At 43.8% G+C, this 15,103-nt stretch overlaps 1 long non-coding RNA gene across 1 annotated transcript in view; it reads left to right on the forward strand.

The window, feature by feature from the left end:
• Window positions 1-8,815: 8,815 nt before the first annotated feature.
• The window catches only part of LOC138972434 (uncharacterized), a 10,557-nt gene continuing 4,269 nt past the window's right edge, over window positions 8,816-15,103 (forward strand). Inside the window, exon 1 of the long non-coding RNA XR_011457610.1 lies at window positions 8,816-8,955. This is a non-coding gene — a long non-coding RNA (uncharacterized lncRNA). The remainder of the gene's footprint in view (window positions 8,956-15,103) is intronic.

Genomic DNA, 15,103 nt, shown 5'->3' on the forward strand with positions numbered 1-15,103 from the left:
GATGGGCCTGGGGCCAAAGCAATGAAACTATTGGAAATTTGATGGGCCTAGGGCCAAAGCAATGAAACTATTGGACGTTTGATGGGCCTGGGGCCAAAGCAATGAAACTATTGGAAGTTTGATCGGCCTGGGGCCAATTCAGCACTAGACCCAAAACAATGACGGGAGACGGAGGCCTGGGATCAACACTACACCCTGACCTTGCTTCAAAAACAGAGGTACAACATCCACACGGACTACCTGCCACAATACAGAAACAAGGTATCAAGAACAATCAACAATCAAAAAGCTCAACTTGCGTCCGACCTTGTGAATATTGTAAAAATCCCTGTGTTGCACTTTTCTTTGGGACGACCCCTTCAGCTACACAACAGACAAGACATGTCAGCACACTGAGTTCTGTCCCTTGTTCCATTGTCATGTAGCACACTGAGTTCTGTCCCTTGTTCCATTGTCATGTCGTAACAAACCAGTCTTAACCCTTTGCCTCTCGGAGCGCTCAATATTGCCCGCACCCAAACCCACACGTTCATCTCGGAAACAAACACCCGCCAATCACACTGCTTCCTGTGACGCATGTCCCTGATTGTACCAGCTACCTGCAAGGGTTTAGCGTTTATAACTGTCAGAAAGTTTGCAGTGCTTACTTCGTGATATTTTTTTTAAATTAACAAGACTTACATTGGAGGCAAAGGATTATTTGACTGAGAAAGTACACCTACATCACTATGTCTATAGAACAGAGATGGGCACTGATCTGCAGAGATGTTTTCTTGCAACAGAACAAACCAGGCATGAGATTTAACAAAACAAATTTAGTCTGCAAATACGCCCCCTCAACAATATGTGAGAAAAAAATATCTACATTCTTCAATCTTGAGATCTCAACAGATTTGGAAATGAAAGGCATCATCTGCCATTGACCATAACGGTCTCATGCCTGTGAAGTAATTTAGCAACTGAACAGTCATAGAGACAAGTGAAAAATATAAAATTTCAAAAGTAAATTTTCATTTAATTAATATACTTACCAACTCACATAGATAGCAATAACTTCGTTTGGTTGCTAAGACATTGAAGCACTCTTACATGGTAACATGGGGAGATAACTCTAAAACAAAAACCACCTGCCATATAAGGCATGATCCGTGGTAGTTATCTCCCCTACCGGTGCCCGCGCATGCGCAGGCCGTATACCGGTAATACTCATTCCGTTCTAAAACCCATATCCCTTTATACAAATTGCGGGGATGGCTGGGAGGGAATTCGATATGTGAGTTGGTAAGTATATTAATTAAATGAAAATTTACTTTTGAAATTTTATATTTGTGACAGGGTGACCAGTCACTAATTATAGAGTAAGCTGTTGCCAATGTCCAGTTTAGTCTTTGTTGCCGATCAGTTGTGTTTGGTGTCTATTCTTTATCTGTTAACAAAGAGTACTGGTATGTCTAACAAACTTTTGCCTTACAGCAAGTGCCTTAATTTAACAAAACTTTCCGCGCCTTATCAGACGACACGAACGGCTTGTTTACATTCGAGCGGTGGCCATGTTTGTCCCACATAAAATCTATTTTTAGACTTATTGAGTGCACGAACTATTGTATGCAATCTAAGGCTATATCTTACTTTTAGATGTTAATAATGCATGGATATAGACACGATGTTGCTGTATGCTCGCGCTTAAGTACTTTTTAAGGCCCTGTTGTTCCTTAAATTGCTGTAATGCTCGATCAGCTCCGACCCAAGCCTCCGACGCAATGTGAGTTTTAGCGCCAAGTAGGTGACGTCTGGAATTTCCCTTTTATCTCCATAATTGTAACTTTTTCATAAACCTAACTTGGTGCACTTCATTTCTTATTCCCTTAAGATACTTTTTGAGTTAAAGTGCATTAATAAATGTTTGGATCAAGCAAATCAAAGTTTTCCTCGGTTCGACCGGTGTCTCGCCGCGTGACGTCACACGCGTCATTTTAGTATCTGTGTTTCTTTATCAAGTTTAACGTCACATAACTCGTCATAAGTTCCATTTTACCACAAGTATGACACATGTATGGAAAGTTCAGGAGTTCATCTTGTAATGGAGTGAATTGTATTTGGTGCAGGAAGTGATCGAGTTTAGCAATCTTTATTTTGCTGGGTTTTGATCGTTAATCGGTCATTCATTCTGAGGAATTAATCATAATTACCTTTTGGTCTGGACTTCTAAAGTTATATCTTGTAACATGAGTTAAAAAGTATCTTTCACACTGGTTTTGTAGCAACAAACCGATTGCAAATGCATGCATTTTCTGTAAAGTTATCAGTTGTCAAAGTTTCTAAACAAACACAGATTTGGCCGTCAGCCAGGAATTGGGGCCCGTTTTTGTTTTCAGCCAACCAAAGGGAGGCTCCTTTAGCCACGATGGCTATAACGAGCCCAAGTGAAAAAAAATTGCGACCTAGCTGTTTCAGTGCAACTGATATCGCGTAACGTCTTAAAACAGAGACGTGGGGAAAATTCAGAAAGCCCGAATAGGTGGTTCGCCACCTGCAATGAACGGAGAGAAATGGAGTTCTTTCCGTTAATATTACGCCATTTGTTCCAAGCCAGACAATGTGACATGGAAACTAAGCCGCTGAACCCTTATGGGATCTCTAGACCAAATCCAGAGTTGAGGCAGAAGCCCCTGAGCGTCTCAATGATTCCCGTACAGTGGACACCCGTGTGGATCGAGTGTAAAAAACAGCGCCCTCTTGCCAGCTTTAAGGGTCTTAAGGGCTGACAACCAATGAAAAATGGGCCCATAATGTGCGACCGACAGGCCGCCCCGAGTAAAATCGAGAGTATATCCGGGAACGGTGAGACGAACATTTAGCAGAAGGAGATAGTACCGAGAGGCAAAAAACTTCTATCAGCGGCTTCTCCAAATTCACCAGAAGGAGTAGAAGCGCGTAAAGAGATAGAGCCCAGTCCGTGTGGACATACTTGTCAGACTGACTTAGAGAGTCTGCCAAGACATAAAACCTCCCAGAAAGGTACTTCGCTGCTAATAAGATCTCGTGGTGGAAACACCACATCAAAATCTCGCATGCTCGATGTGGCAGCGATGGGAAGCGAGATGCCCCCCCCCCCCCCCTTTTGCTTATTAAGATAAAAAGGCCACTGAGGTGTTGCCTGATTGAATTAACACATGTTCTCTCCTGACAAGGGGAAACAATTCCACAGGAAACAGAAAAACTGCTTCGCTGATGGAGAGAGAATCAATGGAAAAGCCTTGCATGAGCAATGGTGTGAGAATCCAATTATTGGTTGTGTCTGAGAACCAGTCGAGAAAAGACACTAACATGATCCAGCTCTTTGTTTGAATGCTTAGAATCAACATAAAAGTAGCCACTTACGATCTATTTTGTGTACCAAAACATCGACACAATCTTTGTAAGTGACCCAAGAAAGGACCTAATCCCCATCCAGCCACTGTGGTAGCACACAAAGGCTGAAAGCAGAGTGATGACAAGCACTAAGACTCCAGTTGACAGAACTGTCAATAGTAAGAATAACAACATGCTATTGTTTGCCCACTGAACCCGACGCTAAATTGCGGTGGGTATTTGGCAAAGCGCCATGCCGGGAAGAAGATAAACAAACCCGACCTCTGAATCGCCCCGAGGGGATAAAGTGATGGGTATTTGGCAAAACGCCATGCTGAGAAGGTAAAAGGCAAAGCTGAGAACAGCCAGATTAGTGCTTTTCTAGATAAGAAAAGCCAGGCCTGCCGTGGGCTTTTATTTTGCTGTGAGTTTCTCTTTGTTAGAGAAGAGTCTGCGTGCACAGAAGAGGATTCGAAGAGAACCCTCAAGCAAGGAAGAGAATACAATTTCACCGACAGAACAATACTGTCGGCCGAGGACTTCTCTCCGGTAAACAGCAAAGTTAGATCCTTTGTAAATGTGTCCCAACAGACACAAAGGCATCCCGTGAGTACGTAACCGCACAAGGAAAAGAACAATTCAAAGACTTGTTCAAAGACGATAAAAGAAAGAAGTGCGGCCACAATCTTTCACAGCCAGGAGATCATGATCTTGAAAAAGACAGTTTCTCCTTGCTATGAACATAAAGATGAATGATCGTCAAGCCCGGTGTAGCCGGGAGCGGTTCCGTATTAAGAAGAAAAGAATACACTAAGTCAAAACAACAAAAAATGGGTAGCGCCGTATACTGTATGGCAGCTCGCTTTCCCCAGGGAGAAAGCAGCCCGAATTTCTGTGAGGTTACCCTCATGGACTATATAAAATCTTATCATCATCCTCCTCCTTAGGCTTGGTGTAACCGAGGCCTACGGATAGCGCTCAGCGAGTGATGCGTTACTTGCGCGGGTGACGCAAGCGAAAGCAACGCCGCCTCGCTGCCCACAAGGAAGTGGAGGCAAAGGAAAATCATTTGAAAACACTTCCACAAGTTCAAATGCCCCCGAGGGAGGATCTCAGAACTTAAAGTTCGAAAATTTCCTGCAATAAGGCTCAAATCAGCTGAATGTGACGCAAGCCACAGCAAACCTGAAGCAGGAGCCTTCCCCATATGATGCCGTAAAAGGCAGAAGTGGGGCAAAACATCGTGTGAGAAAACTTTTATAAGTTGAAAAAGCCACGAAAGACTCTAAAACTTAAAGTTCGCAGATTGTTCCTGAGAAGGAGCAAAATCAGCCAAAGCTGATGGTGAAGTAAAGCAGATAACTATGCTACTGCTAACCCCTCAGGGAAACAGTGCATATTAACCTCTGCTGCTAGTGCCAAAACGATGGCAGCTTCCTGTTCAGTGAAATCCCAACGATTGTTGAAAGGATGAGAACCGGACACCAATCCCGGCAAGGCAACATTTGCCGAAACCGGAAAGGTTGGGGAAAACAAATTTCCTTAAGCCAGAACTCCGCGAACGGATGTACCATCCACCTGCCTTGTGCCAGCCACAAAGCTGGGAGAGGAAGCGGATGCAGCTCGTGGAAAGGCAGAGGAAGCCGCAAAAGCGGAACCGGAAGCCAAAGACTGATGATTGCCGACTGCCAACACCAAAGTGTTAACGGCGGAAGGCAAAACCATCCTGCTACCGGAAGCGATAGCCGCCGAAGCCATATTGGCTAATGGCATGGCAAAGGAAGACAACAAAGGTCTGCCAGTGCTAGCTAGACGAAGCTTCCGGTTGGTGGTCACAGAATGATGAGCCGCACGACCAAGAGCAGCAAGCCAGGGCTGAGCCTCTTGCAGGAGCGTCCACATGAGCCGATAGCAGCGGAAGAGGAACATCGCTCAGATAAACTTTAGCAAGCTGATAAGCCACATCAGGTGACTCTAAAAACTTGAAGTTCTCAGCCCGTTTCTGATAAGAAACGAAATCAGCAAAAGCTGATGGAGGAGGAGCAGCGGAAGTGGTTGCCGCAAACACCCCTTCCGTGAAGCAGTGTGCAGTAACCTCTGCTGCCAAAGCCAACAAATGATGTAGCTTAGCCGGAAGTCGGCGAGAAGCTTCCTCATCTGCATCTGATGCTTCTTCCTCCATATCCTGTTCATCCCCAACAGAAGCATCATATCGATCATCTGAGGGATGTCCAGCGGAACCGGCATCCGGTAAGGCAACTTGAGCCGAAACCGGAAACGGTTGTGAAAAATTTCCGAAAACCGGAAACTCGTGGATTGAACCACCATCCGGCTGTCCAATGCCAGCGGAAAGGCTGGGAAAGGAAGCGGATGTAGCCTGAGAAAGGCTAGCGGAAGCCGCAACAGCGGAACCGGAAGCCACAGGCTGATGAATGACTCCCGCCAGCAGCGAAGTGCTAACGGCGGAAGTCAAACCTCTCCTGCCACCGGAAGCTGCCCCGACTGGAATTGAGGGGGCGGAACCAGCAGAGGATCCTCTCCTGCCACCGGAAGCCACCCCGACTGAGATTGAGGGGGCGGAACCAGCAGAGGACTGACTAGCATGAGCATCGACCAGCCCCAATTGGAACCGGAAGATCCTGTAACCTGTCTGCCAGCAGCCGCCCCGACTGGAATTGAGGGAGCGGAACCAGCAGACACATGCCCTGCACATCCCATGCCCAGGACCGTGAAAACGGAGCCAGGTTGGTCTGTGGAAAAACCCTTACTGTCAGTGTGCAATTCCGCCGAGACGGAAACCGACGTCAAAGGTTTGCGTACTTCGCCAAGAACACCCGAAAGTGCTGATGTCCTAGACTCAGACAAAAACTTGTCTAAAGATGAGTCCGACATATCCAACACCGTCGTTGGATCTGCGACCACGCCAGCGGACGTGACCGTCGCAGTCGGTTTGAAACGAACCCGCACAAGCGAATGAACATTTACAACACCCGAAGGAAGGGGCAGAGCAGCACGCGAGGCTATTTGCCCTTTCCGACGAGATCAAAACATGCACCTCTGTTTAAAAAGACGATAATATCGCCAGCAAATCGGCTTTAGTCAAAGCTAAAACAGCGCTAGGCGCTTGAACTTTATTGAAAGAAGCCGCAACAGACGAGGTAGGTTTGTCAATCGAAACCGTAACACAATTCATCATTCGCCGGGTTGAAAACGTAAACAGAAACGTTATCGCTCAGTGAAAATTTTCTGAGTACGAGACGCAGTGGTAGTAGCTACCTTAACTTTATATTGGTTGCATTGCCTGACTGAGAACTGGGAGAGCAAGCCTGGCTGGTCGAACTCCGAGTTTTCACTCACTCTCTAAATCTTAAGGTTAGTCCGCCATTTTGTATGACAAAACTGAACCAAAATACAAGTTGCAACACACTCCAAAAGTTAAAACAAACGCGTCTCGGTAATAAAAATGAAAGCTCTCACCAAATACTTGAAGTAGAGATGAACCAACAACAGCGTTACCAAGATTCGATGGTCAGTCACCGCCGTGAAGACCAATAGCTTAAGATCAAAGCCAGAGTACTACAGCTGCTGCACGTCTTGCTCCGTGCGTTGAAGAAAAAGGAATGAGTATTACCGGTATACGGCCTGCGCATGCGCGGGCACCGGTAGGGGAGATAACTACCACGGATCATGCCTTATATGGCAGGTGGTTTTTGTTTTAGAGTTATCTCCCCATGTTACCATGTAAGAGTGCTTCAATGTCTTAGCAACCAAACGAAGTTATTGCTATCTATGTGAGTTGCGTAAGAATATGTAATTTAATGTTGCTTTAAGAATATTTTTGGAATAGGTACTTCAGATTATGCTCTGCAAGTTTAGTTTTTTTTCTGGTGCCCATCTCTGGAAAACAAGAGCATTTTATGGATGGAAAAAAAACACCACATACACGCTGGGAAAAAAACAACAACCAGCAAATATAAAAACCCTTGTGTAGTTCATTTCAAACAGACCCTTTATTTCAAAAACCTTGCTTTTATAACCAGGAACTCTCATGTCAAATTTCATAAAGATCGGTCCAGTAGTTTAGTCTGAATCGCTCTACACACACACAGACAGACACACGCACATACACCACGACCCTCGTTTCGATTCCCCCTCGATGTTAAAATATTTAGTCAAAACTTGACTAAATATAAAAAGAAGAAAAAAAAAACAGCGGAAAAAAACAAAACAAAAACCAAGAAGATCGTGTTACGTTATTTTAAAGGCCAAACGAATAATATCAACAAACTCTCTATTTAGAAGCTATATTAAGGTAGCTTTCGGTTTTATTTCGGTTTTGTTTATTTTACAAATCCAAGCTACACACATATGTCGTTGACTAAAATGCGGCAAAACATTAATAACTTGTTTGTGGTAAATAGTACGTACACGTCTGTTATTCACCGTCATTTTTGCACGCTTTCAAACGCGGGGGTACACACACATTGACAGAACCTAGCGATATCAATAGAAACATTCATTTAAAATGGTCTTACACGTACTCAGAAAATGAACAGAGGAAAACAGCAAGAAAAGCCTCGAACTGACAAACAGATACATGTAAAAAGTGTTCAAGCATACCCACAACGCTTTTCTGACACGGTAGAGTAGTTCACAGAAACACACACACACACACACACACACACACACACACGCACACACACACACACACACACACACACACACATACATACATACACACACACCCTCCACACACACACACACAGACCAACACACACACACACAAATACACACAAACACACATACACACACACATACACAAAAACACACACGCACGCACGCGCGCGCAACACAACGCATCAAATAAATAAGCGTGCATTTATTTGAATGTTTACCTTAGCACGTTCAACTCAAAAGTGTTTCACACATTGCAATTACAAATGAGATAATAATGATTACAGCAAATTAAAAACCCATATTAGTATAACATCATTATTTTCATTTTCATTTCAATTACTAAGTCTTTATTGTCCCATTGCTGAGAAATGACGATCGCTTCCACAGGTTCAACAGGCGGTCAAGCTTGGTTCTCGCACATTGCAATGGCGTGAGGGTGACAACTACTCGGACAGCTGAACTACGATGCGAGAATTATAACAAATAAAACGTGAAAATAATCAAAACGAAGCTGAATGTATTATGATGAAGGTAACAGCTCCTCAGACAGCCAAGATGCGATGCGAGAATTCAAATAAATGAAGAGCACACATACGTACGTAGTTAACGTGAAGTTTTAAGGTATCGTTAGGCTATAAGTAGAGGTTATATTTCTTCAAATTGTTGGTTGGATGTAAAAATGGATGTAAAAGTGTGTGCCCGAACCGCGTCATCTGCAAACCAAGCGTTCTCCAGCAGCTCGGCAATCTAGCCCCCCCCCCCCCCCCCCCCCCCTCCCCACCACACACCCTACGTGCCAGTGACATGCTGCTATATGCACTACATATAACCTGCAGATTTCCGTTTACTTAGTGTAGTTGGGGTGCATGTAGGATATTCTCTTTTGCGTAAAGAAGATTCAGCAAGACTAAATGGAACATTTTTCAGGTAAGTTATGTTGTTTCTGTTATTTTGTGTAATGGAAGAAAAAAGCGAGAAAAGAAAAAAATAAAAAAGAAAGAAGGAAAAAAAGAAATAAAAAAAGAAAAAAAGAAAGAAAGAAAGAGAGTAAAAAAGAGAGTAAAAAAGAGAGTAAAAAAGAGGGTAAGAAAGAGAGTAAAAAAGAGAGTAACAAATAAATTAAGTAATAATGAAAGAAAGAAAGACAATCAGAAAGACAGACAAAGCGACATAGAGACAGAAAGAAGGGATGTCAGAACAATAAGAAAGTCATCAGAAAGGTAAACAAATACGGCTATAGACAGACGGGTGACAAATCAGAAAGGTAAACAAATACGGCTATAGACAGACGGGGGACACATCAGAAAGGTAAACAAATACGGCTATAGACAGACGGGGACACATCAGAAAGGTAAACAAATACGGCTATAGACAGACGGGGGACACATCAGAAAGGTAAACAAATACGGCTATAGACAGACGGGGGACACATCAGGGCCCGTATGCATGAACTAGAAGTAAGAAACACTGGAAGTAGAGGCCTTTTTTCGAAGTGGGAACTCCCGAAGTCAACTTTCTAACTGTTCACAATGCATGAACTGACTTGAACGCCAAAGTAGTGACAGCGAGAGTATTAAGGTCAAGGTCGGGGAAATTGGGGGAATCCCTACTAATACGCATGCGCACGTTTCTATCAACATGGCAGTCAACGAAAATGGCAAGGCACGTGTGCCGCTCAAAAAGAAAGTAGACACGGAGGGGCGTTCTGCACCTTTTTCAGATGGTGAAATTGCTGTACTCTTGACAGAAGTGTTTTACGAAAGAACGGTTATTCTGTCCAAATTTCAGAACAGTCTAACTGTTAAACATAAAGACGCTGTCTGGTCCAAAATTGCCAAAGAAGTGTCGCTCTCTCTCTCTCTCTCTCTCTCTCTCTCTCTCTCTCTCTCTCTCTCTCTCTCTCTCTCTCTCTCTCTCTCTCTCTCTCTCTCTCTCTCTCTCTCTCTCTCTCTCTCTCTCTCTTACGACACACGCACACACAGACAAACGTACACTCATGCACATACTGACACTATGACACAAGTGACACTGACGGCGGCACACATAAACACACACACCACACACTGCACACTGACACACACACACGCGCGCGCTCGCGCGCACACATGTACACACACACACGCACCCATACACGCACGCACACAGTCACAAACAAATAACCACACACTCACTCTCTCTCACTTTCTCTCATTCTCTCTCAATCTACACTCATACACACACTGAAACTATGATGACACAAGTGACACGTCACACACACACACACCCACACACATACACACACACACACACACACATACTCACCGTAGTGACACACATATACACACGCGCGTACAGTTGAAAGTCAAGACATGATATGATTTTTTCAAAGCATAGGAAGGTTTCTTTTGCAAATGAATAAAATTAACACAGAGGCAAAACCCGGTTTTTGCAGCCGGAATGCAATTGCGGAGGCTTAAAAAGGAAAAGATTAATAAAAAAAATATATAGCTCCCGGCGGAACTTGAACCCGGAGCGAATGAACGAGAGTCCGGAACCGTTACCACTGCACTATGTTACTCGTGTAGAATAGAGGCATGATGAAAAAAGGCATTCTGAGTTATTCAGTCGTGCTGGTTTGAAAGCTCGCCACCTTCGCCGAATGACTCGAGCACGTTTTTTTCGGTCAGTAACTGATCGAACTGTCGCTTTTGAGTCACTCTGTTTTAAGCATTTCACCTAAATCAGGGGCGGACGAGGGGGGGGGGCACAGGGGGCACGTGCCCCCCCCCCCCCCCCACCCCAAAAAAAAAAAAAAAAAAAAGAAGAAGAAAAAAAAAGGTTTTTCTATGCTGATTCTATGACCATTTCTAAGTTGAAATGGCACCAGATGGCACCATTTTGCTTCTTTGGGCAAATTTTTTTTTCCGGGGCGGCATGCCCCCGGACCCCCCTAGCAAATTCGGGCGCTTCGCGCCCATCACATTCACTTTCGATTCAAAGTGCCCCCCCCCCCCTTACAAAGCAACTGATCCGCCCCTGTAAATTAAACAAGAATGTCACAGTCCGTGTCTATGGTGCAAGGAAGGAGACCGTCTCATTGTAGCCAAGTTACGACAGTTGCTCGATTGACGCATTTCACGTCTTCGATATTGTGTCTGAGATCATTTCCCAATGAGCTGCCTTTAAAAACGGAATGTCCTGCAATTGTAGTATGCGCTGGAGGTTTCTTTTGGATGGGTAAGGACCCTTGAGATGCGATATCGTCGTATAATTATGTCAAGCGAGAGGCCCTTGACATTGGAAGTGGGAACTTCGAAAGCAAAATTGCCAGCTACTCGGTATGCACGAGCTAAATTGAACGCCGAAGTAGTGGCTTCGAGAGTTCTGAGGTCAAGATCGAGAAAATTGGGGGAATCCCAATTAGTGCGCATGCGTTTGTAAACGGTAGGCTTGGTGACCAGAAGAAACAAATCTCATCGCGAGTTCGTAAATGGGCAAACGTTGATCGCGCTGTAGCTTTTACTATAATTGTTGTTTTTAACTGGTTGAACGAAAGCTGTGATGATTGTCCTTAAATAGAATGACTGTCTATAATAATGATTTCGTTGACCAGAATGTTGGGGACAATAAAAAAAGGTTGTTTATGTGGTAGCGAAGTCGGTTAACTTAAAACTCTTTTTGTAGTGTTTTTTAATGATTGTGTATCGGTAAAACTGCTGGACAAAAATAGTTTGGTCAGAGCGAATGTTTGTGTTACTGGTAAATGTAAAAAGGCAGAACTATATTTTTTGGGAATCAAGCGGATATAAGGTGTAGTGAAAAGAAGATAAGTTCAGCGAATTTCATATTATTTGAGAAAATGTGTGTCCGAATTTTTAAAACAGAAAAATTGTTGTACTTAGGTGTTTGTAAATTACGTTTGTCCTCGTTAATTGTGAAGAGGATGTATGTTTATATAAAGTTCAAAGTCAAGATTGGATTTTTGTAGCCTACGTGCGTGTGTGCATGTGTATTAGACATAATACATAGACATAGAACACTTTATTATCTCAATTACGATAAACTCGGGTGTGGTGAATCACAATAAACAGCATAAAACGTAAGAACATGAATAAAATATCAAGGCGCAAATATAGTCAGCTCATCATAGTGTGGGGAGTGGGTACACACACACACACACACACACACACACACACACACACATACACACACACACACACACACACACACACCGTCGAACACACACATAACGTCGAACACACACACACACACACACACACACACACACACACACACACCGTCGAACACACACACACACCGTCGAACACACACACACCGTCGAACACACACATAACATCGAAAACACACACACACACACACACACACACACATACAGACACAGAAACACACCCACAAACACACACAGAAACACACACACACAAACACACACACACACAAACACACACACACACACACACACACACACACACACGGCACGCGCGAACACGCAAACAAACGTATGAAGGAACAGACGCACAATTATACCCGCACGCACGCACACACAGGCAGACAGGCACTCGCACAAATACATACACACACACGCACACACAGGCAGACAGGCACTCGCACAAATACATACACACACACGCACACACACACACACACACACACACACACACACACACACACACACACACACACACACACACACACAGAGATAAAGCAATGACACAAAAAATAGCAGAAACTTAAACTTTAACACTCGAACACACACACACACACACGCACACAAACACACGCACGCACGCACACAAACACACACACACACACACACACACACACACACACACACACACACACTCACACATGCACACAACGACGCCCATTTTCATAGAAACACAGTAACCCCCTCGTATAAGCGGGAATGAAAGAGTGGTGGCCAATGACCCAGAACAAACAAAAGTCAAAGCTGGCAACTCAGGTTTGTATTCAGGGAAATTTGCACGAAATGCATGCAGAAGATACGACTTTTCCCTCTATTTTCTCTCTTTGGGAGCGTCAGCTCGGTTTGACATGAAAAACTGAAGAAAAGCCCTGCCTTTTTGCACTGAGAAACTGTGGAAGTAGCGTGTTTACTACTGGGTCTGGCTGTAGTACATTTACCCTCATTTACTTCCTCGTTAGCTTCCAAAGTAAACTCTTTTTTCGTCCCATGCATGCGAAAGTGAGGATGTACTTCCGATGTCACTCAAAACTTTAGAAGTAGTCGCAAAATACCCTGAGTTACTTCCTCGCTTTGCTTCGAGGTAAACCCTTTTTCCGGCCCATGCATACGAAAGTGAGGCAAGTACTTCCGATGTCACTCAAAACTTCGGGAGTTGTCGCGAACTTCCCCCATAAGCATACGGGCCCAGAAAGGTAAACAAATACGGCTATAGACAGACGGGTGACAAATCAGAAAGTTAGACAAATACGGCTATAGACAGACGGGGGACACATCAGAAAGGTAGACAAATACGGCTATAGACAGACGGGGGACACATCAGAAAGGTAAACAAATACGGCTATAGACAGACGGGTGACAAATCAGAAAGGACCTTCAAGAGGAAACCTTAAGAGAGAACAAGTCGCGTAAGGCGAAATTACTACATTTAGTCAAGCTGTCGAACTCACGGAATGAAACTGAACGCACTGTATTTTTTTCACCAAGACAGTACAGCTTCGTCAATACCCGCGAGAAGGAAATCGCTCACCTCCCAAGTGCAAAACGAAGTGATATGCACACGCCAGATTAGCGCGGTAGCGTATTGTGCTAAGCAGAAAAGCGCGCTTTTCTGTATTCGTGTTAACTTTCTGAGCTTGTTTTGAATACAACATATCGTATCTGTATGTTTTTGGAATCAGAAAACGATAAAGAAGAAGATGAAATCATTTTTGGATCGATTTCTTAAATTTTAATCGTAAGACTAATTAATCTGTTTTCGTTAATTGTGATCACATTTTAAGAGTAAACATGACATATGTATATATTTTTAGATTCAGAATGTCATGAAGAATACGATGCAATCAATTTTAAATCTGTTTGCGAAAAATCGATTATAATGACAACTTTAATGAGCAAACTCATTAACTAATTTGTAAGCCTCCAAGCTTAAATGCAATACCAAAGTCAGGGCGTCGTCGAAGATTACTTGACCACAATTTCAACCAATTTGGTTGAAAAATGAGAGCGTGACAGTGCCGCCTCAACTTTCACGAAAAGCCGGATATGATGTCATCAAAGACATTTATCAAAAAAGTGAAAAAAAAGTCTGGGGATATCGTACCCAGGAACTCCCATGTAAAATGTCATGAAGATCGGTCTAGTAGTTTTCTGTAAATCGCTCTGCACACACACACACACACACACACACACACACACACACACACACACACACACACACACACACACACACACACACACACACACACGCACACACACACACACACACACACACACACACACACACACACACACACACACACACACACACACACACTACGTACACCCTCGTCTCGATTCCCCCCTCTACGTTAAAACATTTAGTCAAAACTTTACTAAATGTAAAAACTAACGGGAAAAAAGAAAGAAAACAAGTCGCGTAAGGCGAAAATACAACATTTAGTCAAGTAGCTGCCGAATTCACAGAATGAAACGGAACGCAATGCAATTTTTCAGCAAGACCGTATACGCGTAGCATCGTCAGTCCACCGCTTAAGCCACAAAGCTGAAATGCAATACCGAAGTCCGGGCTTCGTCGAAGATTACTTGACCAAAATGTCAACCAATTTGGTTGAAAAATGAGAGCGTGACAGTGCCGCCTCAACTTTCACGAAAAGCCGGATATGACGTCATCAAAGACATTTATAAAAAAAAAACCAAGTCGCGTAAGGCGAAAATACAACATTTAGTCAAGTAGCTGTCGAACTCACAGAATGAAACTGAACGCAATGCAACGCAGCCAGACCGTATACTCGTAGCATCGTCAGTCCACTGCTCATGGCAAAGGCAGTGAAATTGACAAGAAGAGCGGGATAGTAGTTGCGCTGAGAAGGA

Source organism: Littorina saxatilis, linkage group LG8 (assembly GCF_037325665.1).
Source record: "Littorina saxatilis isolate snail1 linkage group LG8, US_GU_Lsax_2.0, whole genome shotgun sequence".
Taxonomy (NCBI): Eukaryota; Metazoa; Mollusca; class Gastropoda; order Littorinimorpha; family Littorinidae; genus Littorina; species Littorina saxatilis.